Raw genomic sequence first — 26,903 nt, forward strand, 5'->3', positions numbered from 1 at the left:
GGAATTAGTAAATTCCATATTAAAGAAAATGCAATGTAGCATGATGTGGAAATAGGAAATGTTAACAGTATAGGAGAAACTGAGCAATATATTCCTTATATATAAAAATCTTACTGATATAGATAAATGCACTCATACAATACTTTTTGACAATGACAGACATTTTTAAATCTCATCACAATGGATAACAATGCGTTTTTTCAGTGGTTAAATGGTTTAGAAAATAATTTTACAAAATACCCTTTTACTGAAAGGTGTGGCTAAATAGTAGAGACTGACGGCAAAAAAGATTTGTTGCTCTAGAGAACATTGGACTTCCATTTTTTACTTTACATCCTACTGATTTTATTGGGAAAAAAAGCAGTCAAAGTTGTTTGCCAAAATGATCATAGTGGGTTGGCAGCATTCCAGAGCTTCTAGGTGTCATGGATATGTGATCTATTTTATCAATTACATCTCTTCTAAATATATGTGTGACATCAATTATCTGTAAGCAACCTCTGTAAGCAACCTAATTTGCACTTGGCACACTTTATTATGTGCGCCAGTGATGTCACCTTATCTATAGTGGCGAGCTTATTATTTTTATTGTTTAAAATACAATATATATATATATATATATGTTATATTAAATACAATTTTCAAAACATCTCAATTTATTCAGTATCGAGGATGAGCACCATGTGTTGATGTATACACACTTACCGTGAGGTTACTAATGGTTGTTTGAGGAATTTTCTGCCACAATGAATGCAATTGGGTATGAAAATAGTGAAGATCCAATGCTGGCAGCTCGCTTTGCGATTGCCAAAAAAATTACGTCCCAGATGTGCTTAATGGGAGACAAGTCCGTAGATGCTGCAGGCCATGGTAGCACGATTAAGGCTTGCAGGCTGCTCACAAAAGCATAAACACATGGAGCTTTGTATTGTCAAGTTGAAAAATGTCTCTGAAGACAGTTTCATGTTTCTTCATGAAGACCTCTTCATGGCATTGCCCACATGGTTTCCAGATCAAACTCCGGCTATCATTGTGTCCAAGACAAAAGTGGGGCTCATTCAAAGAAGTGAAGAAGATGTTGCCTCCATTGTAATCTCACTATTCTCCATGATAGCCTTTGATAACCGTGACGTGAGATCAATGGAACACCTGTAGCTGGATATCAAGCTTGTAGCTCAATATCGTGCAAATGCCTTCTGATAATTTGTGTAGACACTGTTGGACGCCTTATGCCATGGCCCCACTATCAGTATTTGGTCAATATTTGATCAGTATTTTTTCTCACGAGTGGGAGCCAAAACCAGGTGAGGAACAATCAGAGAAAAGGTATAATAGAAACAACTGAATTCAGCATTTATCACCCACTCCTGGTTTTGGCTCCCGCTCCTGAGAAAAAATACTGACCGAATACTGACCAAATACTGATAGTGGGGCCTTAAGCTTAGTAGACCATGTGAATATTGTCATGAAGAGGCCTTCTCATGGGAATGTCACACTAGTCCTACTCCCAGGATCATGGTGTAGAGTGACATAATGTAGGGTAACAGAACTCTTTAAGCCTTCATTCTAGGTACACTATCAACTCAGCATCATTGATTTAATCATGGAATCAGTGGTATGGCCATTTCTCTAAGGTGTCCGAGAAGCTGTATTTCGATGTGCAAACAGCACACCATGGACTTGTCTCCCATCAAGCACATCTGAGACATCATTGGTCGGCATTTACAAAGGGAGCTGCCAGAAATGGATCTTAATTATTTGCATGGCCAAGTGTATTCAGCATGATAGAACATTCCCTAGACAACTATTAACAACCTCACTGATAGCAGCCAAGGCATGAAAGTTAATATATTTCTGCATGTGGAGCTCATACTTGATACTGACTAAATCAAGATGTTTCGAAAATTTTGTTTCCATTTTTTCAGCATTTGCATATCATTAACATGTTTATCGATTCTGTGATTTCCACAATTTCACTATTTTTTCTTCTTGGTGTTGCAATTCCAATTACATGCACAATTTAGTTTGATGGCACTAGTGTTCAGCAATAGATTTGGTATGTAGGAAGTGTAATTTTTTTGCTTACCATATTGGATTATATTTACATTATACAGTGTAGTTTTATGTATACTGTAGGACTGTACAAAATGGGTGGCACCAACAAGATCCATTGCACACAATATCATACTGTATAAGACCAACTCTGTTTCAACTAGACACTTGGAAGAAATGGATGAAAAGCATGCAAAAACAATAACTTTGTCTGTTTTTGTACTCAAGCTAAGGTTTGAAAAGAGAATAACAGATTTTGCTTTCATGGAGAAAAGGATGTAAATACTTATATGCCCAAAAATGACAACAATATTCTAGGCGTGTACAAGTTTACAAATGATATCTGATGAAGGAGCCTTTGTGCGCTGAAAACTTGCAAATATAACTTTTCTGGTTAACCAATCAAGGTATTACTTTTAAAATATGTTTGTCTTTTTTGGGCATAAATGTATTTACATCGATTTTTCTGGCGAACACGGTACCATGATATAATTATTTATTGTGAATCATGGATAAAAGAAAAAATATTTCAAGCAAAATTCATCTTTTGTATCCCAGTAGTAGAAAACAAAAAAGTGATATTATTCATAATTTTTTTTTTGGGCCCTGATTTATCAAGACTGGCATTTTCATGCAGGTGGGGTGGAGGGTGGGTGGATTCAGAGGCCCCCCGATTCATTAAGAGGCACGTTTCTTAATGAATCAAGCATGTCTGAAAAGTGGTGTGCTCTCCCATTCGCTTAGCTACAAATCCTACTCTTCACATGGACAAGAGTAAGGTTTGAGGCATAAGATACACCACAGTTCATCATGAATTAGACAACCTGTGGTATCACACCCTTGTTCTGCCCAGTCTCACTCCAGCTCTGCCCATTTTGGCAGAGCTAGTAAAACTGTCTTGAAAATGCCAAAATTCATAACATTTTTGTGCAACTCTGTATTGTGATTTATCAAAGCAATTTTCTCGAAAATTCTGGTGTAATCGCTTTGAAAAATTAGGGCCATAATGGTTGTTATTCATGTTGTTGGGCAATGTGCCCTGAAAGACTAAAATAATTTATTGTGTATTTATTGTGTATTGTTTTATGTATCTTAGCATCAAAATGTATAGCATTGGTTGCATCCACAAGGTCAGGTAGGAGGAAAAGGATATCAACCATTCCTTTCTAGTAGGCACTTAGAGAGGTAAGTGGCATACTCTACATTTAAACCTGTCTATATATTTTATTAAAGTTATGAAAATCATACACTGCAATTATGGTTTGATTAGTTCCCCAGTGATCGCTATTGTGAAGCCGGTCCACCCTCATCCTTCAAGTTACCATGTATGTACATAATGACTACAATAGGAAATGAACGTTTTTATAAGGTCAGTGTTCTTACTTTTGAATACAGTGTAATTTGTCAAGTACAATGTGTGAATTATTCACATATTATCATTACGTACACAAATTGAAATTCCTAAATTTACGGAAATAGTTTAACTAATTTGAACATTAATATATTCTTATATTCTGATTACATATTTATGAGCCACTTATGTGTGCCTTTCTTAAAATGATTACCTGTCGGGGTCAAACAATTAAAATACTAGACAATTGATTGGCTTAATCACACAGCATGTCTTTTCTCTATGCTGCGTCGGTTGCTTTTTTCTCTTTTTTTTCTAGGATTTGTTGACTGGTGACCTGTGTTTGCGTCAACTTTTACACATGAATGGGTTCTGTTGAAGATTGTTGTCATCATTGTGGCCTCCTATTACTGCAAGGTTAGCATTTTTGGTTTTAAATTTTTTATGAAAAAAATAACACAATTATTTGCAGGAAATTGTAGCTTTTTGAACATATAGTTCTGATTCTGCCTTCAAAATATACAAGTCAAAGAAATGAATAACAAGTTTTGCATTGCGCCCCATATCTCTAACCAATATATATACTAAGGCTGTGTGCCCACGATGCGTTTTTTAAGCGTTTCCGCAGTGGCAAAAACGCTGCAGAAATGCTTAAAAAATGCAGGGTAGAAGGCCTGCCATGTTCCCCAATGATAATCCGCATGTGCACATGCTGCGGAAATTTCCACTGCGGATTATCATTGCGGAAAAAAACGCAGCACTACCAATTATTTTGCGGAAGTGCTGCGTTTTCGCCGCCATTGACTTGCATTAGAATGCGCCTATTCCGCAAGACTGCATCTGTACTTGCATAATTGGCGTGTTCTAATGTGCGGATGGTACCCGGGTGTGGAGGACAGGAGACTCTCCTCCGGACCCAGGTACCATTAAAAACTGTAAAAAAAAGAATAAAATAAAAAATAAAGATTATATTCACCTTCCGATGGCCCCCGGATTTCTTCCCTGTGCTTGCCGATAGATCGCGCAGGACTGAAGGACCTGATGTGACGTCACAGTCATGTGACGGCAGGTCCTTCAGTACAGCGCACCGCGATCTGCCGGCAGCCAGCACAGGAGCACAGGAAGACTGCGGGGGCCATCGGAAGGTAAGCATAGGTTTATTTTTTATTTTTTGACATTATCTCGGGTCACACTATATAAATCCATACGGGTTGCATGGCTTTATATAGTGTGACCGAGTTGTCAAGCACTTTCCAAGTGATGCTAAAATCGCTTGGAAAACGCTTGATAACCCGCATGCGGAAATGCAAGTGAAGAACGCTTCACATCCGCATGTCCCTGGCAGGAAAAACGCTTGTACAATCCGCATGTACAATCCGCATGCGTTTTTTTCTGCCAGGGAGATGCAGAAACGCTCAGGAAAACTTCCGGAGCATTTCTGCATCGTGCGCACATAGCCTAATGGTATATGAAGTAGACATCACCAGATCAACAGATTGTTGATCTTTCAAAACAGGACCTTCATCATCTTCATCTCCTTTACCATAGATGTATAAAACAATGAGATCTTCAACTTCACTACAGTATCCCTGTACAACCACATTGATTGATAGACTGTCAAGACTACTACTGAGACCATGAAAAACACAATATATATACAGTAACTTGAGAGAACAGACTATTGATAATATACAGTACAAGTCCTACATGAAGTTTCTTGCTTGTATTTATGTGCATTTCCTCATTTCCTCCTGCCCCTCTTTGCATTCAGCTTCTCAGAGTTGAATGGGCGGTCCTATTCTTATCTGGTAAGACTAAATTTCCCAGAGGCACCCTACTTCTCCTCAGTGCTGTAAGCACCTCCCTATGCTCTCCTGTTTGCTTCCTACTAGAGAGGTAGATCGCAATATATAGAGAAAGAGATACTCTTAGTGAAAGAGAAAAGAAAGAACGAGTCTGAGCAAAAGATAAAAAAAATATACAAAAGGAGAGAGATCGAGGGAAAGAAAGAGGGACACAGAGGAGAGAAAAGGGGAAAGAAGAAAAAGAGTTAGTGGTTGATGACATTATTGCATTTGGTCTTTACTATTAGTTATAAAAATGTAATAAGGTTACTTTTGTTTATATATATATGTGTGTATATATATATATATTGTATTATATATTATATATATATCCACATGAAATAATCAACGTGGTAGTTAATCAGACTAATGAATTGCCATACAAACATTATATAAACCTTTGTGCACATACAATGTGCCCTTGGATGTTACAGTCTCTCCTAGCAGGAAGAGTCCATGGTCGCGGAGATGACATTTGATAATTTTGCTTGTAGTGACTGTGACCTGCTATTTGACCAATATTCATTACAATTTACAAATTCCATATTACATTGGTGATTCATAGGGATCTTCAGTGCATGAACATGCTTTCTCTCGCATGCATATCAGATCTGAGAATAGCATAGCTGAGCTGTGTCACGACTCAGCTGTCAGAGCAATGAGGGTACCATGACAGTGTTTTGTTAGACAGAGTCATTAGGCACATCTGTGTATGCTCATCCAAAAGTATTAGTACAACTCGAGAAAAAATCCAAAGGCAACAAAGTGTGAAAACTGCCCTGACGTGTGGTTGGTGGGGGGAGAGGCATCATTAGGGGGGCAATATCTGCAAATCAATGTACTTTTAAAATAAGTTGGATCAGCACACATAATTAATTCTGTATTTACAGAAAGTGGAGGACACATTATGATTTGGGGAATAACCCTTTAAATATTGAAATGCAATTACCAGAACAATTGTGAATTTCCAAAGGTCACTAAAGAAAATTAAAGAAAGTTTAAAGACTGTATTGTTCATTTTAAAATGTTACTATTATTCAATTTAAAGAAAAAAAAATATATATACATATATATACTATATATACAGTGCCTACAAGTAGTATTCAACCCCCTGCAGATTTAGTTGGTTTGATAAGATGCAAATAAGTTAGAGCCTTCAAACTGCAAATGAGAGTAGGTTTTATGAACAGAAGCATAAATCTTACAAACCAAAAAGTTATGTTGCTCAGTTGAATTTTATTAAATTTTAAACATAAAAGTGTGGGTCAATTATTATACAACCCCTATGTTTAATATTTTGTGGAATAACCCTTGTTTGCAATTACAGCTAATAATCATCTTTTATAAGACCTGATCAGGCCGGCACAGGTCTGTGGAGTTATCTTGGCCCACTCCTCCATGCAGATCTTCTCCAAGTTATCTAGGTTCTTTGGGTGTCTCATGTGGACTTTATTTTTGAGCTCCTTCCACAAGTTTTCAATTGGGTTAAGGTCAGGAGACTGACTAGGCCACTCCAACACCTTGACTTTTTCCCTCTTGAACCAGGCCTTGGTTTTCTTGGCTGTGTGCTATGGGTCGTTGTCTTGTTGGAAGATGAAATTACGACCCATCTTAAGATCCTTGATGGAGGAGCGGAGGTTCTTGGCCAAAATCTCCAGGTAGGCCGTGCTATCCATCTTCCCATGGATGCTGACCAGATGGCCAGGCCCCTTGGCTGAGAAACAGCCCCACAGCATGATGCTGCCACCACCATGCTTGACTGTAGGGATGGTATTCTTGGGGTCGTATGCAGTGCCATCCAGTCTCCAATCGTCACGTGTGTGGTTGGCACCAAAGATCTCGATCTTGGTCTCATCAGACCATAGAACGTTGAACCAGTCTGTCTCAGAGTCCTCCAAGTGATCATGAGCAAACTGTAGACGAGCCTTGACATGACGCTTGGAAAGTAAAGGTACCATACAGGCTCGTCTGGAACGGAGACCATTGCGGTGGAGTACGTTACTTATGGTTTTGACTGAAACCAATGTCCCCACTGCCATGAGATCTTCCCGGAGCTCCTTCCTTGTTGTCCTTGGGTTAGCCATGACTCTTCGGACAAGCCTGGCCTCGGCACGGGAGGACACTTTCAAAGGCTGTCCAGGCCGTGGAAGGCTAACAGTAGTTTCATAAGCCTTCCACTTACGGATGATGCTCCCAACAGTGGAGACAGGTAGGCCCAACTCCTTGGAAAGGGTTTTGTACCCCTTGCCAGCCTTGTGACCCTCCATGATCTTGTTTCTGATGGCCTTGGAATGCTCCTTTGTCTTTCCCATGTTGACCATGTCTGAGTGCTGTTCACAAGTTTGGGGTGGGTCTTAAATAGTCAGAAAAGGCTGGCAAAAGAGATCTTTAATCCACACATATGAAGCTCATTATTCTTGGTGCCTGAACTACTTCTTAATACTTTAGGGGGACCAAACAGAATTCTTGTGGTTTGAGGGGTTGAATAATAAATGACACTCTGAATTAACTTTTAACGTTTTTTAAAAAAAAAAAAAAAAAACAACAAAAAAAATTTGCTGCAGTGCATTTCCCACTTCCAGGCTGATCTACAGTACAAATGTCACAATGCCAAGTTAATTCCGCATGTGTCAACCAGCTAAATCTGCAGGGGGTTGAATACTACTTGTAGGCACTGTATATATATATATATATATATATATATATATATATATATATATATACATATAAAATATAAAGAAAAATTATATATATATTATTAAATTAAATATACGGAAACGCTGGCTTCAACATCATATCATTTATCTCATGAAGAATTTAGACATGGCTAGTAAAAAGCACCTCCCGCAGTGATTGCAAACATTATATAAAAAAGACACCTGGATCCTGTTCTTTTTTAAAAGCATAGTTCCCATTCAAATGATTAAAAGTGTGTTTACCACATTAGACATTCATGGTGAAACAAGATATAGGTGGGGGTTTGCTCTTCTCTACCTTTAAAGGGCTTCTCTAGTCACATGATATTAGATGACCTATCTGACCAGACAAAAACACTGAACAGTGCTGCACAGCACATCTCCATTCAATGTTTGCATCCTACTGCTGCCAGTGTTAATAGCAGCTGATCAGTAGAGGGGACAGCTGTCAGACCCCAACCAATCTGATATTGACCACCAATCCAGTGGATCAGTCATGAATATCATGTGACTTGAGAACCCCTTTAACTTCCGTTGGTTTTAATGAAGAGAGAAACATCTATCTGTTTCATTCTTAGGGTAAGTTCACACGACTGCATTTTTGTTCCAATGATTTTTATTATTTTAAATTTTTTTAACAAAACAAACAAATAGACATCCTATATAAGGGAAAGAAGGGATAGGTAGTGTAGAGAGAGGAAGCAAAGGCAACAAATTTTTAAAGGGAAAGGAAAAAGGAATGGGAAAGTGGAAAGGAAAAAATTGGTATGTAATAAAAGAAAATCCCTATAAAAATAGGGACAATAAACAAGAGTACAATGTAGCAATCCAGCCTATAAATATATTATAGTTTAGCATACAATATCTTTAGTAGTGTATTATGGTCTCTAAAATTAAAGTAGAAGGCTAGAACAACTAAATAACACAGGTTAACAAGGCATAATCAACATTGGTTTAACTAGTCGATGCTTGCACACTGGGGTGGGGGGAGAGTCTGGTTCTGGAATACTGTGAATAAAGTTTTGAAGTGGATCATTATTGTATGACAGGATCAATGTTTCCAACTCATGAAAGTACTTACATAAAATTAAGTCAATAAGTAAAAGTTTTGTTTTAGAGGAGAAGATTGTAATAATTAGTTATTAACGATTAATTGTAATTCAGTAAATATTGTAATCCAATAAGCATTGTAATCCAGTGAAGTGAGCAAAGCGTTTTGGGTCTTTGAATAGAGTTGGATTTTTAGTCTGTGTATAAGATCTGGTCCTTCTTCTGGGAATTAAATTAGGAAGGTCTCATTTTCATGATGGATCTTAAGTGTCGTTGACTTCAATCAATGTCACATGATGTCAACACGAATGATCTCAGATGTAAAATTTTGAAATGATCTTCTAGCCAGTATTGTTTTGGATAAATCCTTGAAGAAGGAGATAAAATTGTATAGAGCAGGGAGTTTCTTTGCGTTCCTTGTTAAATTCAGCAGTTTGTTCCTTTTATGGAAACATTGGAAGGTGACGATTATATATCTGGTAACATCTTTGGATAAAAATGAGGTTTTGGGATTCTGTAGGTATTAACTACAATTTTTTACTCTGAGAAATCCGACACTAGTTGAGTTGTCATTTTTGTAACATAGTATGTTATGTTGGCTGGTAACACTTCTTCAGGTACAGTTCTGATTTTCAGGTTGTTTTTCCTTGCATTATCCTTGGAGTAAGCTAAATGTAGTTAGAGAGATGACACTTCTTTTTGTAATGAATTCAAAGAATTTGTCAAAGCCTCTTTATTTTGTTGTATTTAAGTTATAACATTCTCTGTTCTATTTCTATCAATTTTTATATTAACATCTTTCGAAAGATATTTCTGCCATCTGGGGTACCATGACTTGTTGAATAGATGATAGTAGGTTAGTTATAATTTTTTTAATGGATAATTCTGAAACTGGTATATTAGAGTCGGGAGTATCCTCATCTGTTATGGTATCTCCATTAATATTGAGAGAATTGCATTAAGAGTGACTCTGGGAATTATCTCTTGAAGCATAAGCATTTTTGACAGTATAATCTGGTGTAGATGAAGCTTTTCTAAAGGATAACATGAAGGCTTCGCATATTTCTTTCACATATAACTCTGAGGCCAGTTTATCAGAAGCTTGGAAATTTTCTAGAGTTTTTCTGTTGTTGGAACTGGCGTACTTATTTGATTCAGGTTCCACTGATCCATCTACGTTATTTCCCAACGCTGTTCTCGCAATGCTTGGATTTTAGATTCTGTGTTTCCTCTATTCCCTCTTCATCTGAGGCAAGAACCTCTTCAACAAAGATTCCCTCAGAGCTGTTAAATGTCCTTATTGTGGAGAAGGGGGAAATATTTCTTTCCCATTTTCCACCAACACTGGATTCATCATAGTTGTAGCCAGTAACATGGTGTTAAGGGGACGGTTGCAAACAACTTTATTAAATAATAGAAAGCAACCGAACCCGGGGTCCGTGATGCAGCCTAGAGGACTGCGGCCGAACACCTTCCGAGTAAGAAGGTAAAACAACCAACTGATATATCAATCCCTTCCGTGTTACTGCACAGCAGAACAGGGATTCGCACTATCTCCGTTAACAGCACGAGAGATGTGCGATAAATAATGTAGCTGTAGCCCTGTTAACTGCACAGAGGCTACGCCGACAAATACGTGCTCCCAGCCGGCGTGCTACCAGGCTGAGGAGTATCTCTCTACGTGGCTTACAGGCGGTGCCGGGAATACGGCGTCTGCAGACAGCTCGGGGTGTATGGCAACTCCTTTGTCCGAGCCATACTGTCAGACGAAGCTACCTTCCTCCCTCCATCTAAGGCTGCCTATCCCCAGCTAAACCTGCCTGACAGAAGCTAAATCACACGTGGAGCCCAAACGACCAAGCGTCCACACAACAACACCATCACAGCTCAATGATTAGAGCGCGCCGCCATGTTTGTGGGCGGGCTATTTAAAGATTAAGCCCTGCCCACCGTCGCACTATTGGTGACGTCACCCGCGACCAATCAGGCGGTGCCAGGTCACCGGATCAGCTGACTCCAAAACCACCAATCACGGTTCGCCATGTCACGGGCATGCTCAGTGCAGTGAATCCTGGATTTAGGCTGTAGCAGCCCTGTTTCCCTCCGCAACCTACGCTTCATGTTGCTAGGAACAAAGACCCGAGAGACAACTTGTGCATCTCGTGCACCAGCTAGGTGTTGGGACTGACGACAATGCTGAGCAGCATCGGCCCTGGCTGGACTGGAATAGGAGACCACAGAATCCATTGATGGTTCTGAACCCTTATCAAATCCAGCAAATGCCCGACGCCTAACATTATCCCCACTTCTAACATCCCCCTCCACTTGACGCTCATTTTCCTCAACGAGCAGGGGAGCATGAATGTGGTCCACTGGTTCCCAGGGATGATCCTCAGATCCATGGCCCCTCCAGTGTACTGGGTAACCTTTTTTTTCATGAACCATCTTAGACCCCATAATAACCTGCACCTGGAGATTATCACCCCTGGTGTCTGTAGCAGGTTGGGGTTCAGTGAGTTTTATCAGGCGAACGGGTAAAGGAGCGACACATGAAAAGTGTCGTGACTCCTCAGGTGTCGTGGTAAGTGCAAACGGTACATTACTGGGTTTACTTGGGCCAAAATTTTGAAAGGACCAATAAAGCAGGGAGGGGGTGCAAACTTAGCAGATTCCCCGTGTACTTTAATATTGCGAGCCGTGAGCCACACTCTGTCGCCCGGATAGAATATGGGAGCAGGACGACGAAGAGTGTCAGCCGACTCTCTCATTCGATTCTTGGAGGCCAATATAGCATCCTGTGTATGGTCCCAAACCTCCAGCGCTTCCAGAGCCAAATCTCTGACCCGAGGTTCCATAGAGGGAACTGGCGTAGGAACCGGAACGCGCATATGTTGGCCATTATTCAGAAGAAGCGGAGTCAGATCTGTGGAATCCGCCACGGGTAACGGTTGGAGAAGACCAGCTGGACTTTGATGGGATGATTTATCTCTCGCACAGGAGACACACGCTAGAACATATTCCTCAACGTGCTGGCGCCACCAGGGCCACCAATACAACCGTTGAAGGAACTTTGTGGTACGTTTGACCCCAAAATGACCTCCGATCTTAGGGGCATGTGCCCAGGAGAGCACCTCATTTTGTAGATTAGGGGGAACGAACGTCCTTCCAGAAGGAAGAGTGAGCCTGGGCTCGTCATAGTCTTCAGTTGTATCCATGGACCGGGACATAAGGTCTACCCGAGGGTTCTTTTTGATATAATCTGACAAGACCTGGGTCTCGGGGACAGAAAGAGGATCTGTGCCAGGGGCAAAATCAATAGGACAGCAATACGGTCGGTGGAGAGGTAAAGTGTCTGCAGCCTTTTTGGGAAAGACATCCGCAAAGGTCTGATTTTGCACAGGGAGAGCGGCCAAGTCGGAAGAAGGCTCAGAGACTACCCTCCGGGTGACTGTAACCATACCCTGAGACACACAATTCTCACTCCAGGAAGAAATTCTCCCCGAATTCCAGTCAATGTGTGGAGTGTGACAACATAACCATGGAACACCCAATAGCACCTCATCTAATCCACCGGGAATAATAAGAAAGGAGATAACCTCCCGGTGACCCTGAGGAAATGACATGGTGAGGGGAATCGACTGGTGCGTGATTTGCGTGTCCAGTAGTGAACCGTTGACTACCCTAATGTTCATTGGTTTTGGAAGTAACTCCATAGGAATGGCGTACTTCTGGGCAAACGTAGATGACAAAAAATTGCCATCGGCACCAGTATCCACCCACGCCTTGGCAGTAACCATGGTTGTTCCGAAGAACAATGTTACCTTATACAATAATTTGGAGGAAGGAGCCCCGGAATCTAACACACCTCCTCCAACGGTGGTTAGACACACTAGTTTTCCCGTCTGCTTGGAAACCTTATTAATTGGGTACTCCAAGAGTTGTGCAGGTCAGGAAAGAGAGGGGCTAGACTCAGTCCAGGATATATCCATAGCCTCAGGCTCCGGGTCGGAAATCGTGGGTTTGGAAATGGGTCTAGAGAATGAAGGTGCCAACCGACACTGAGGTCTGGGGACCTCCAGCTCTAACTTGTGTTCTGCATGATGCACATCTATTCGGTTAGCGAGGGAGATTAACTCCTCCAGGGAGGTTGGAATCTCTCTGGTGGATAGAGCATTTTTAATATGCGCAGCCAGACCCTTCCAGAACACCGGGATTAGCGACTGCTCAGACCAATCCAATTCAGCCGCTAAGGTTCTGAACTGGATGGCATAGTGGCTGGCGGTGGCCGAACCCTGGACCAACACAAGTAGCTTAAGAGCCGTATCATGCATGACCTGAGGACCTAGGAAAACAGTCTTTAGGGCTCTAAGAAAGAGAACCGCATTAGCTACTACGGGGTCACTCTGCTCCCACAGAGGGGTAGCCCACTCTAAGGCCCTGTGAGAAAGTAAAGAGATGACATAACCCACTTTGGCCCTTTCGGAGGGGAACCGTGCTTCCATCATCTCTAACTGAATGGAGCACAGATTAATAAAACCTCTGCAAGATCTGCTGTTGCCAGAAAATTTTTCTGGGAGAGCAAAACGGGGTAACGGGGCAAATGCGGCTGCCGCAGCATTCACCGCAGCCGTGTTAACTAGATTGGCCGCCTGAGAAGAAGCCTTGGTTGCTACTGCAGTGATATCAGTGACCGGGGCAGCTTGTTCCAGAGTCATACATACAGACCAAAAGTTTGGACACACCTTCTCATTTAAAGATTTTTCTGTATTTTCATGACTATGAAAATTGTACATTCACACTGAAGGCATCAAAACTATGAATTAACACATGTGGAATTATATACTTAACAAAAAAATGTGAAACAACTGAAAATATGTCTTATATTCTAGGTTCTTCAAAGTAGCCACCTTTTGCTTTGATGACGGATTTGCACACTCTTGGCATTCTCAGGCTGAGCAGCATCAGCCCCAGCTGGACCAGAATGGGAGACCACAGAATCCACTGATGGTTCTGAACCCTTTTCAAATCCAGCAAACACCCAATGCCTAACACATAGTTAAGTATTGAGGAAGGAGTTAATTCTATAGCTGCAGTAATAATATCTCCAGAGTCATTTTTTGAGCTAATAGAGTTAGCTACTGAGGAGCCCTGTAATGAAATAGGAGCAGTGCCTTCTTTCTTTGTTTAAGTTATATCAGAATGGTTAAAATCATGTTTTATTGCTGAGCACCTGTCAACATGGGACTCTGGAAAAAGGCAGCCTTTGTTCCCTGATCCTGAAGGAGGGACACCCCTTTAGGAAATCAATTTATAATGTCCCCTTTGTTTCCTCATGAAGGCACATTATCAACATTTATAGAGTTCTGTTTCAGAGTGGTAATAGCTCTAGGTGGCCGCCCTGTGTGCGGCTCATTAGAATTCACGTTCCTGGCTGTTTGCGAGGGAATGCGATAAGACTTCTTTAAAGGGGTTTTCCCACAAACAAAAGTTCATTTTAAAAATTAGCTGTGTCTGACCATGTACGGAACATACCACAGCTCCTGGGCAGGGGAGGAGGCAAAAGACAATACAGACATTACAGAACGGGATCACAGAGGATTCATTTTGTGAGGTAAAAAATTGTTTAAAAAAAGGCAGTGAAATGTATTACCTCACAAAATTCTCCTGCTGTAATGTCTGTATTGTCTTTTGCTTCCTCCCCTGCCCAGGAGCTGTGGTATGTTCCGTACATGATAAGACGCAGCCAATTTTTAAAATGATCTTTTGTTCATGGGAAAACCCCTTTAAGCACTGCTCCGCATTACCATCAGACCCCTCTGTACATATCTTGTCAGGGGGCTTTCCCCGTTCAGCTGCAGCCGAGACCGAGCAGGAGAAATACCTGGCATGGAGTCTCCTGACTGTTGTGTCATTCGAGAGCCAGTGCGTGGACCGGAGCATGTGAAAGGGGAATTTCCTGCATGTACACGCTGAGCCGATCTCTACTCTTGTCGCTCCACTTCCTGAGCACTGCTGAGTCTCAAATGAGAAACAGCAACTCTGTTTCATACCCTGTCTCCTATGACAGGGTACCTTTTGCAGGGGGAAAAGTGCCATTAGCCGGAATCCCCTGTTGACGAGGTGATGTTGGAGCTGGAGCAGCTACGCTTCTAGCCACTGCTCTTGGCTTTCTCCCAGTGCTTTCCTTACCTGAGGCAATAATCCAGAATGCCATCAATCTTCTCTTCTGTGTTTGTCCAGACACATTCCACACATTGCTAGACAGAAAATAGTTTTTAGGCAGGTATTGATTAAAATAATTTATAGAGTTATACTTTCTTTCCCGGGCCCATGCGGATTAAGCATAGGCCATTTCTGAGCTTTCTCCTTGCTCTGCATGTGCGGTCTATCTTGTTCAAAAGTCACAGCACATGTGACTGGAAGAGCATTGGAGAAACATCTGATGATGCACTTTTTTAGTCACCTGAACACTGCAGCCAATTACCGGCTGTAGTAGTGCTGGGACTTCAGAATGGGGTAGACACTGCTTCCAGATCCAGTAGATACTTCCAGAGCAACCATCGTATGTTCACATTGGCGCTAAACGTTGAGTATGCTTCCATTCATCATTGTTAATCAATCCATGCCTAAAAAAATATATTTTATTGTCAGACAACCACTTCAAGCACTAAAATAACAAGTTAGGAATCAGTTAATAGAATAACCTTTACACATTATTAAAACATGTAGACTTTTCAACTAGACAAGCTCTTTCTTTTACATTGTAGCATCTTATGCCAATGACAAATGGCCTCCTGAAGTGATAATCATTGTGCTTAAAAATAGCTTGTCCTATACCAGTCTCCTTTATGGATCCTTTCAGCCACTTAGCAGAGCTGTAGGGGGCAAATTACATATTTCCTTACCTTTATTGATAGTTTGAAGGGGTGCAATTTCTACCATTAGGTTAGTGTTGTTATGTTATTGTAGACAGAGCCTAATCTATACTGAAGTTTACAGATGACAGATTCCCTTTTTGGAGGGATCACTTATCTGTTCACATATCATATGTCAAAATTGACTCATCATTAAATGTACTGTCACAGGGAAAACCTAAGTACACACTCTATGAATTCTATAGTTCTATCAAGACATAATAAAAATGTCTGGTCCTTAGAAGGTCTTAAAATTAGGAAAATACAACTCTAGATGAACAACAAAGCATAACACATAATACCGGGTCATTATTTAATAAAAAAAAAGTCAAAATGCAGACGCAGTATGTAAAAATGAAGTACACTCCATGAATCAATAGCTTGTAAAATTAATTATTTTCTGTGTGACTGTATCATTTTGGCTCACTCTTCCATACAATGTTGCTTAACCACATTGCATCAGCTCAATGGCTTTTCATGTCCTAATGGACTTAACAGTTTTTTCATGTGGCCATGAATAGACAGTTATACACCTTGGGACCGTGATTCCAGATCTACCACCGTCTAACAACATAGCTTAAGGAGACTTGAACACTGTCAGTGATTTGAAGCTCTAAATTAATTTTTAACATGCCGTGGTCAATAGCAAACACTGCATGTAGTTATTGTGAGAGAGGGAGATCGCTCCCTCTGTCACTCCATCGCCTTCCTACAGCCCAGGGGCATGGGTTATTATGCTGTCAGCATAACAAAGATAGGCATATATATACATCTATAAATAAAATGTTATCTGCTTAAAGAAATTTTAAAAAATAAAAAATAATATTTTTCACAATAAAAAGTTATTTTTATTTCAAATGCCCCTAAAAAAAATGAGTTGGGATGTTTTGTAAAAAAAATTTAGTATTGAGTATGAGTGCATGTGCAAAACTATACGTAATTACATGCCTTGGCATGCTATCAATGAAGTTATTAATGGTTGTCTGATGAATTTTCTGCCATGCTGAATGCATTTGGGCACCAAATCAAAAAGATCCTTTGCAAGCAGATCTCTATGCAATTGATGACCAATGACAACACAGATATGCTTGATTGGAGACAAATCCAGGAGACACTGCAGGTCATGGTAGTATATTTAGATAATACAGGCTGCTCTATGTAGTACAAGCAACATGCGGCCAGGTGTTGTCATTTTGAAAAATGGCTCCTGTGACACTTTACAGAAATGACTGCACTACTGATTCCATTATTGATCCATTCTGTTTTGCAAGTGAAATTATACACAACAACCAAGTCCAAATTATCAAAGAGCATCTACACAAACCAGAAGAAGGGATTTTCATGACATTGGGCTACAATCCAGATTTTCAGCTAAGCCACTATCAAATGTTATCATTGCGCACAGCAAGATAGTAATGGAGGTTGAAATGGAGGTCTATCCTCTTCAGTGATGAGATTTTCTTTTATTTTGGACACAATGAAATCTGAAGATTGGTCTGGAGACCATGTGGGCAATGCCAAGAAGAGCACTTCATGAGGTAACATCACTCTGGTCCTACTCCCGTGATGATTGTGTCAGATGGCATACTGTATAATAGCCTGTCCCCTCAAGCTTTCATTCCAGATACACTATCAGCTATTCATTACATTGAATTTATTGTGGATCCAGTGGTCTGGCCATTTCTCGAAAGTGTCCTAGCAGCCTGTTTTCAACACAGCAACGTGGGGCTGCATGTTACTCATGCTACTTTGAGCAGCCTCGATTGTCTAAACATGTTACCAAGGCTTACAGCATCTCCAGACTGGTCTCCCATCAGGCAAATATGGGATGCTATTGCCAAGTGAGCAGCCACCATGGAATCTTAATGGTTTGCATACTTAAGAACATTCAGCTTGGTATAACATTCCTTAGACAACCATTATTAACCTCATTGATTGCCTGCCAAGGTTGGCATGTACATGTATTTAGGTGCGTGGTGTTCTTATACTCGATAATAATGTTTTTAAAGTTTTGTTTATAGTTTTTTATTATTTGCATATCGTTAACATGGGAATTGATTTATATATACATACTGTACACTCCTCAACATTGAAATTGCAAGACTAATAAGGAAAAGTCATGGAATTATGGAAGTTACAGGATAGATATGTTAATGATATGCAAGTGATGAAAAAATGGAAACAACATCTTCAAAACATCAGTATCAAGTATGAGCAGTATCTATATAGAATTATTTCCCCTTCCTGGTGAATGCCGCAAAAAAATACATAAATAAAGAGCTATAACAAAATCATGAAAAAGTTATATGTATCCCAAAATGGTACCTATAAATCTAAAGCATATTATGTACAAAACAGGTCTCATATAGCTCTGCACTCTAAAAGTTGAAAAAGTGTGGTTGTTGTGGTTTTAAAGCTTGCTATAGACATTAGTCGGCTGTTTGCTGAACGATGATTTGGACCATTGTTCATCCCACAGCCATCTCAGAAAACGCTCCCATACACAGGAGCATTTGTTCGGCCAAGTGTTTTCTATCAGAAAGACGCCAGCTGACATGCTGGCTGGTGGCTTATCATTGGGAGAATATTGTGATCAGCAGCCTGAAATCAGTTGGCCGGCATATCTATACACATTAGATTGTCTGCCGAACCTGTCAGCCGACATTAATCTAATGTGAATGGAGGCATTAAGAATATGATGCAAAAAATGTTTTGTTTTTTTTAAATAAGTAATTTTCTTGTTCAAAAGTGGTAAAACATTAAAAAAAGTTATAAATTGGGTATAAGTACGTTATAAGTTGGTAATAAGTTTTCTTATTGTACTTTCACGAGCTTTAAAATTTAATATGTTGACTGAGAGTCTGAGCTGTAGCTCTTGCTTTTTCTGCAATTTTTTTAGTATTGCACAGTATGACCTTTGTGAGACTTTGGTTGGGAAAATTTTTCACAAGTGGAAAGCATTCAAGACAGTAAACAATCTACCCTATCGTAAAATGATGGACTCCAACATGTTTGGAATTGGCCTTATAACTCTATCCAATATTATGAGCAGCAATAATTGCTTGCCAAAGGTCATTGCTGATGTCTTTCCTCCATGACATTATGTTAACCGATGCCTGAATGCATCAGAACAGCAAACTGACAAAACTTCTGCTTTTATAGAGGTGGTCTCACTTTCTTAGGTTAACTGAGGTCTTTAGAGTCTGAGCTGTAGCTCTTGCTTTTTCTGCAACTTTTTTTTTAATATTGTACAGTCTGATCTTTGTGAGAATTTGCTTGAACATCCACTCTTGGGAAAATTATTCACAAGATAAGTGGAAAGCATTCAAGACAGTAAACAATCTACCGTACTGTAGAATGATGGACTCCAAAATGTTTGGAAATGGCCTTATAACTCTCTCCAATATGATGGGCAGCAATAATTGTTTGCCAAAGATCATTGCTGAGGTCTTTCCTCCTTGACATTGTGTTAACATATGCCTGAATGCATCAGACCACCAAACTGACACAACTTCTGCTTTTATAGAGGTGGTCTCTTATGAAAAATGAATCAAGGGCATTTGAGTTGCAGCACCTGCATGCTACTTGACTTCTTAGTTCCTATAGAAGTAGTAAGGGTGTGCTTACTTTTTCACACACTGTTTATTCATTTTGACCTAGCTGTTGATAAATAGTAATGACGCAGTTTAATATTTGTTGCGTTTGTCATCTAAGGTTGCATATTTACTTAATTTTTAGAACTTCTAAGGACCAGATATTTGTTTTTACTATGTCCTGATACTTTAAAGCTTTGAATTCAAGAAGAGTGTACCTAGCTTTTATTATGACTATTACTATATATACAATTATTAAACAAATTATGCATAATCTTTCCAAGTGAAGCTACTGCAATGGTGACGTTAGAAGCCAGCACAAAGATATAACGACTACTGCAGTTATAGCACAGGCAAAATATTCTTCCATCATTTCTAACTATAAATGAGACTGGAGCTTTAACTAAGTGCCTTCATTTTACTAATCAGCTAACGATCATTTGCTTGTCAGCTTGAAATTGCACCAGATCACATGTTTAATGGTAATTTACAAAGTGTCAGTTCATCATGAAGAAAAGCTAAATATAAACCTGCAGTCATATGTCACACCTTCTTTGTGTCAAGGAAATGAACCAAAGGTACGATAATCTGCAGAACCAATTATTTTTTTCTTCTGTCTGAATGTCAACAAGCACTAATCAATATCATCCTTTAAGCCTTGAAGACCCAAGTGTATACAATTTGTGACAATGATCTGCCACCTACTTTGCCAATCAGCATGAATTTAAGATGTGTTTTGAGGCCAGATGTAATTAGGAGGCAGCAGAATTGAATTACTGGTACATAACATTGCAGGCACAACTGAACGGCATTTGATGATGTATTTATTTCAATTCTTTTCAGATAAGTGCTTTGTCTGTGGAGTGATATTTCCAAAAATCAATGCGTTGCAGCATGCAGGGAAGACGCCATGATCCATTACTCTGCACGTACAGTACACCTCAACAGTGTGATCACATCACCAGAGTGATATTTTATTATAAGGACCTGCACAGATGGTTTCTTGTACATGATTGAAAAACCGGAATACCAATTTCAGCTCAAGAAAAGGAAATGAAGAATACCAAATTAAATTGTTACGTTATGTAGGCTGCTGAATACATATGATGTATGCTGGGAAATGAGGGGGTATAATGCAGTATATATGGAAATTTAGTCTCTGAGTGTTGATCTGCCATAGTAGGGTTGTATGATACTTTACTTAGGCAAATCCATATTGCAACCTATATGGATAAGTTGCTTTCTAAGAAATTGTGTAACCATTTAAATATATATGTATCTCTTCCAGAGAATTAACCTAACTAATCCCAGAGCATAATGCTCATTCTATATTAGCCCCCATCAACTATTGCAACATTGATCAGACTATTGTTTTCTTTGGCAAAAGTCAGAAAAAGATACCTGCCATAATTACACCCCTGATCACATCCACGGTGACAGCCATTTGTATGTATCTATGTAGATAATCACTCATTGACACAACCCTGGAGATCAGCCCTCAGGATCAAATTGTAACATACATTATGTGACAAAGTTGGAGCACTGTCTATATAAAAGGTATGAAGATCCCTTATTTTCCCATACTTTCGCCATTGGAGTCCACTTGTCATCTGCCAGCTATTGATTTGATATTATAGTACTTATAAGTCAGAAGTCTATCTTAGTGGAAATTAATGTTCTTTTCAGTATTGCAGTATTCTTTTAGTATTATAAAAAGTTGGGATAGTCTTAAAAGTTAATCCCTGTTCAGAAATTATTGACTCTCGATAAAAAGTAGGTTTGGGGACTTAAATTTTACCAGATATGTGTAGGTGTTTGAAAATCTTCCACATCCTTGAACATCTACCATATGACAAGCATTATTTCTTAATTATTCCTTTATTAACATTTCTCACAATGTGCTCTAAAGCAATCCCATGTCGCATTTAGTCTTTTCCTAACCTTGAAACACAATATATTTGTTGAAGAAAAGGCTATTTTATTTTCTATCTTGCATATTTCCCTTTTATTTTACAAGGTGCTTTGTGACTCTTAGAACCTTTGTGTGTTTTCAAATGATCTGCAGATGTTTTGTTTGAGCAGATTATCTTGGAAAATGCAGTTTTCTTTATGGGAATAATTAGCAGCTAGCAATCGGAATGCATATTCCTTTCCGAAATAAGCTTTCACACTCCTTTGATACTTAAAGACAATTAAGCTAATTACCTCTCCAATGTCATCTGCTCTTATGTGATTGTTTATTTTTTATTATGCTTGAATTAGTAGATTACTCATCTGCTGCGAACAATAAAGTAGTTAGCTGTACTTTGCTTCCTGTGAGGTTGATGGAGATGGTTCATCCATAGTGATTATTAAAGGAAGGTCCTTGGCCATTGTATGTTAATGCCAAAGCACTTTGAAAGATATCAAAGAACATCTAATGGAGATTTCAGGCAAGGGATAATTACAGTAACTGGATGAAGCTTATTAGTCCATGGCTTTAATGTTACATTTATATTAAAAGCTTTAATATTGTGTAAGGAGGAAAGAGTGGACTAGGAATTAGATGTTTTTATTCCCTATGTGCTGGAAGATAAAAGCTTCTGCTTTCGAATCTCATGTTTTGCTAGTATAGTCCAGTTGGAAGATAAAGTTGGAGACCTATCCATTGCTTCTGTTTATTGGTGATTTTATGAGTAAAAACTATTGAATTGGGAACACAAGTTAATGCTTTCATGTAGTAGAAAAAAATAATATATGAGGAACAGTGATAGGTACTGTAGGTAGAAACCAGTCTATGACAGGCTGAATAATATTATCTTGCTGGTGTAAATGCAGAATATTGTCATAGGGCAATGTAATTTTGTTTTAAGGCAATAATTGTAACATGGGGTCTATTCCTTAAGGTGACTATAATAGGCAATATATTCTCTGCAGGTTGTACAACCAGTGACCTACTTGTCTCTTCTCTACTGATGCTAATAATTCTGTAGTACCTGAAGGTTATAAAAAAATTGTCAATGATCATGCCGTGAATATGGCAATTACAGGTCAAAGCATAATATGCTGTCATTCAGGGCACTGTTCTTTTGCACTTTCAACCCTCTGTCTTGTGGGTGTATGAATGTGCTGTAAAAATGACATTTTCAAGGCAGTATTAGAGAAAAGAAGCCATTACCTCAGGGTTTTGCTCTTGAGCACTTTAGACTCTTCAATGTACGAGGAATGTCATTAGGAGATATACAAGTTCCCCACCACTATAATCTCTGCAATGATAAGTATGGTGAATTACACATTTTGAAATAATTGCCACTTATGGCTCTGGTAATCTATTCAGTAGTACGACTCATTACCTCAGGATATATTGTGTTTGAATTTCAAATTGAAAGTTATTTTTAAACAGTTAGAAATGGATGTAGGCGTGAAACTGAAAAACTGAAATCAAGGTTGTGGAAATGTGATGAGATGATAGAGATACATGTGCGGAATATAGGTCACTTCCAGCCTGATTGGAACCTAATATGGTTAGCAGACCTTGAGATGATATGACATCATATTCATATCCTACATGGTTCATTGCTCCAATTAACATCTCCCATTCCATTTATACCACATTTATTGGAATTAATGGTCATGTAGCGACTGAACTCTTAAGATTGTCAAGCCCTTCGAAGTGTGTTGACTTGCATGTTCTTTCCTCCTGGTTGAAAACTCTTTTTACTTGAAGTATTCTAAGTATTGTTTTGTCCTCGTAAGAGAGATAGAAATGATTAAGGCCAAATCAATACACTTGTCCGTGTTCTAGTCATTGAATCTAAGAATGGCATAGTGATATAAAAATAGATCATCAGCTTGAAGAAGGCAAGCAAAATGTGACAAATATGAATATACGAGCGCTCTTTTTTTATATCACGGTGGTTATTCAAAACTTCTCCTGATAACACATGAGAATGTGAACTCTTAAACATGTTCTTCATATTTTCATGTTCCGAGCATTTATGATGTATAGGGAATGGCAGGCCTTTAAGGAAACTACATGAAGGATAATGGTCTATAATTTCTCATGAGACATAATTCAAGGTTCCTAAGATTGACGTAACGTCTGTAAAAATTTTATGTCAATCAAATGACTTTAATATCTGTTGTTACCAGTCTATGTGTGCATCCCAGTCGTATTATTGGTGACCAACTGCATGTGTATTAACATACTAACAACTGCAGACACACAGTAAATGCAATAACTGAGTCTACAGCTTTGATTAAAACTAACACCACTTAATATTAACTAACCAAACTAACCAGGAACTAAAGCATGCTATACTAACCTCACTTTCTACTAACCACGCAGAGACACAGCAAACTGTTCCAGTTACTGACTCTGCCCGTTTTTCTCTTTTTACTACTAACTTGTAAATAGCAAACTCACTAACATGAATTGCCTGTCCTGTCTTCTCAATTGTCTGGTGATGTGATTCAACTGAGTGTGACAACTCAGAGGAAATGATCTGGAGTCTGCAATGCTCATTTACTAACATTTTCTACTACTAACAACACTAACAGTATTAAACACACTAACGTACTGAAACAGTTCTGTGCTACTCACACTGATAATTGAACAAGGTTTCAGTTTTCCTGAAAGACCAAAAGAAAAGTGCGTTTAAAGAGAAGCTGTCACCAGGATAGGTTTCTTTAAGATTCTCAATGAAAGCTGAACAAGTATGTGCAATTACACCCACTACATGGCTCAACAAGTTCCAAATAAGAAGTGAGCTCCACCCACTTGACTCCTAAGAAGTAAGATGCTTTCTGCTTCCTAGGGGTCATGGCTGATGGACAGTATGTCAAGTAACATCTCTTGGCTGTGATTAATAGCTGCATTTAGCCATTTTAAAGTTATCTACATTTTTGGAGGCAGTTTAGCAGCCACAATTGCACCTACTAGTTTAGTACCATTAAGGCTTCTTACAGTTGTAATACATGTCAAGGTGCCTGTCCTGGTGACAGGTTCCCTTTAACATACTCCTATTATTATAATTAATCAGGGTTATTATTGTATATGTATTTTTGTGAGTGAGGCTATGTATGAGGATTTTTTTATGGCAAACTGTCTACCTTGAGCCAGCAAAATATTATTCTAAGTACTTATGCTTCATCTTCACACAACACATTCAAATAGCAAAATAACCCAAAAATTTTATAAAGCAATAATGGAGCTGTTCAATGGTCGGCACCAGTAAGGTTTGTTCCCTACTGGACCTCATGGCTTATATCGCATCTTGGCCTTGTTACCATATGCAACATCTAACGGTCCTTTGGTTATCTTGATTACCAGTCTACTATTTAAAGTTTTTAGGTTCGAAATCCCAGAAATAGGTAACACATTTCACATTGTTATATAATCTTTATTATATATATCTGATTTACATACGACAGAATTGTATCCGATATCTTACCAAATGTTGAAGAGAACTAGTCAGTAAAAGGAATTTTTCATTGCTCTCCTTCATACATAGCCTCCCACATGCCTACCTTGGAGTAGTGGCAGTAAAGTCCTTTGCCTTGTCATGTTTTTATCGCTGTAGACAGTAAATTTGTTCAATACTTACACATTACAAGAACATAGACCATGTAAGCTCTAGCCTTTGTGGCCTAATTGACATGACTGGCAAAGAACTTGAGAACCATTACCAATAGGCAGTCATTACACTTATATGTTGTTGAAACCATCAAGGTTGGTTACAGTAAATTCTGAATATATCACCCAGAAATCACGTCTTTCCTCTGACTGCAAACCAATGTTTAGTGAGTAGAGTAGCTTGCCATGATGTCCTACTGTCTTGTGGAAAACAGTATTTTGCTTTAGTGCACCTTAGAAGCTAAATTTAAAATTGTGCTTTCTAATTCTTTGTGGAACAAAGTATTTTTCCTTCATCCAAATCGAAAATCTTGCATGTCTTCCTTTTTTTCAGAATTTTCCAGTAATGCATGAAAAAAGAGAGAAAAAGCGTCATATTAAGCAGTTCCAACTCTTTGTGACAATAATACTAATGCAAAATGCACGCATAACGCTTCATAACATAAAAAGCAATGCTGAAAATTTTTGTACAGAAAATGACTAATATCTACTAACTTCCGATGCATGTTGAAGGCTCCACCGAGAGCATCTGCAATTAACCTATCAATTGATCTTCTACTAATCTACAGCATGACACACTTGATATACTATCAGTATATTACCCTGTCTGACTCTAACCATAAATTGCTTTGCTAATGATTGCTGTAAGATCTCATCTTGGAATGTAAGGTTGTCTTTATTCTATGTGATTGGTGGAAATCTCCAGTACAAACCAATATGGAGATTTATGCTCACTCATTACAGGACTCATTGTGTCTTTCTAATAAACATCTACCATTGATTTTTTTTTCTTGTTTAAGGTGTTGTATGCTTTTAGGTACTTTGCTGAAATATCATGTACTCTGGTGTATATCCTTGTAAATCCTCAGTACATCTTAACATGTCATGTTGGATATGCCATGATTAACATAGTGCATGCTTATGTATACACTAATATTAGCTTTTCATGTGCAGTTTTTAGCTTATGAGCAAAGAAAGTGTTTATAGTATGATGCCATTCATTGGACCAATCTATCATGTAATCATATAACATTCTCAACATATTTACAAAAAGAAAGCAAAGAAGCATTATATAGTACTTCAATGTGTGTGTAAAACTCAGAATGCTCTTATAGAGTAGAGGAAACATGCACATGTACTACATGAAAAAAAGATCGTAAACTTTATATTGACTTAATGGGCCTTTCAATGATTGGCATTTTACTAGTTATAACAAAGGCATTTGTTAATCCAAAATGTTATCATACTATTCTTATGTTCTCCTTTCTTTGTAATGAACATATTGGCATTACATAGAGATATTTTGCCTTTTATATCAAAGCTGGGTCATAGAAAAAGTGTTTGTGTTGCTCATTTCTTATAATCAGTTCGGATTTCTAAACTTTCACTGGTCACTATAGGCACAAAACACTAATTTTCTTTGGGACAGGTATGATACCAGAAGCCTACTACAGTTATGGGTTTGTCCTCATGTGTGACTTCTCAAGCTATGCCATATATTCACACATTGATCCAAATTTTGATCTGATTCTGTTAACCACATAGACACTGGAGATATATACAACTCAAAGTTTTGTATGACAACATTATGCACATGTTTTCTATCATACTATTTAGTGTCTGTGGAGAACATTAGCATAGAATGGAATAGAATACTATTCTGAGTTACAAGATATTTATTGCTTCATTGCCATAAGATCATAGCTTGAGAACTTGAGAAAATACTCTTGTAAATAAGGTTATGGGCTCATCCAGACACGCAGCTTTTCTGTGATGAGCACAGATATGT

General features: G+C 38.8%; 1 long non-coding RNA gene across 1 annotated transcript in view; it reads left to right on the forward strand.

Moving 5' to 3' along the window:
- The window catches only part of LOC141258133 (uncharacterized), an 85,813-nt gene extending 59,913 nt beyond the window's left edge, over positions 1 to 25,900 (forward strand). Inside the window, exons 5-7 of the long non-coding RNA XR_012318207.1 lie at positions 3,149 to 3,237; positions 3,323 to 3,820; positions 20,344 to 25,900. This is a non-coding gene — a long non-coding RNA (uncharacterized lncRNA). The remainder of the gene's footprint in view (positions 1 to 3,148; positions 3,238 to 3,322; positions 3,821 to 20,343) is intronic.
- Positions 25,901 to 26,903: the final 1,003 nt, after the last annotated feature.

This window comes from Phyllobates terribilis, unplaced genomic scaffold (assembly GCF_046119375.1).
Source record: "Phyllobates terribilis strain yellow unplaced genomic scaffold, ASM4611937v1 Scaffold_1__5_contigs__length_1240528914, whole genome shotgun sequence".
NCBI lineage: Eukaryota > Metazoa > Chordata > Amphibia > Anura > Dendrobatidae > Phyllobates > Phyllobates terribilis.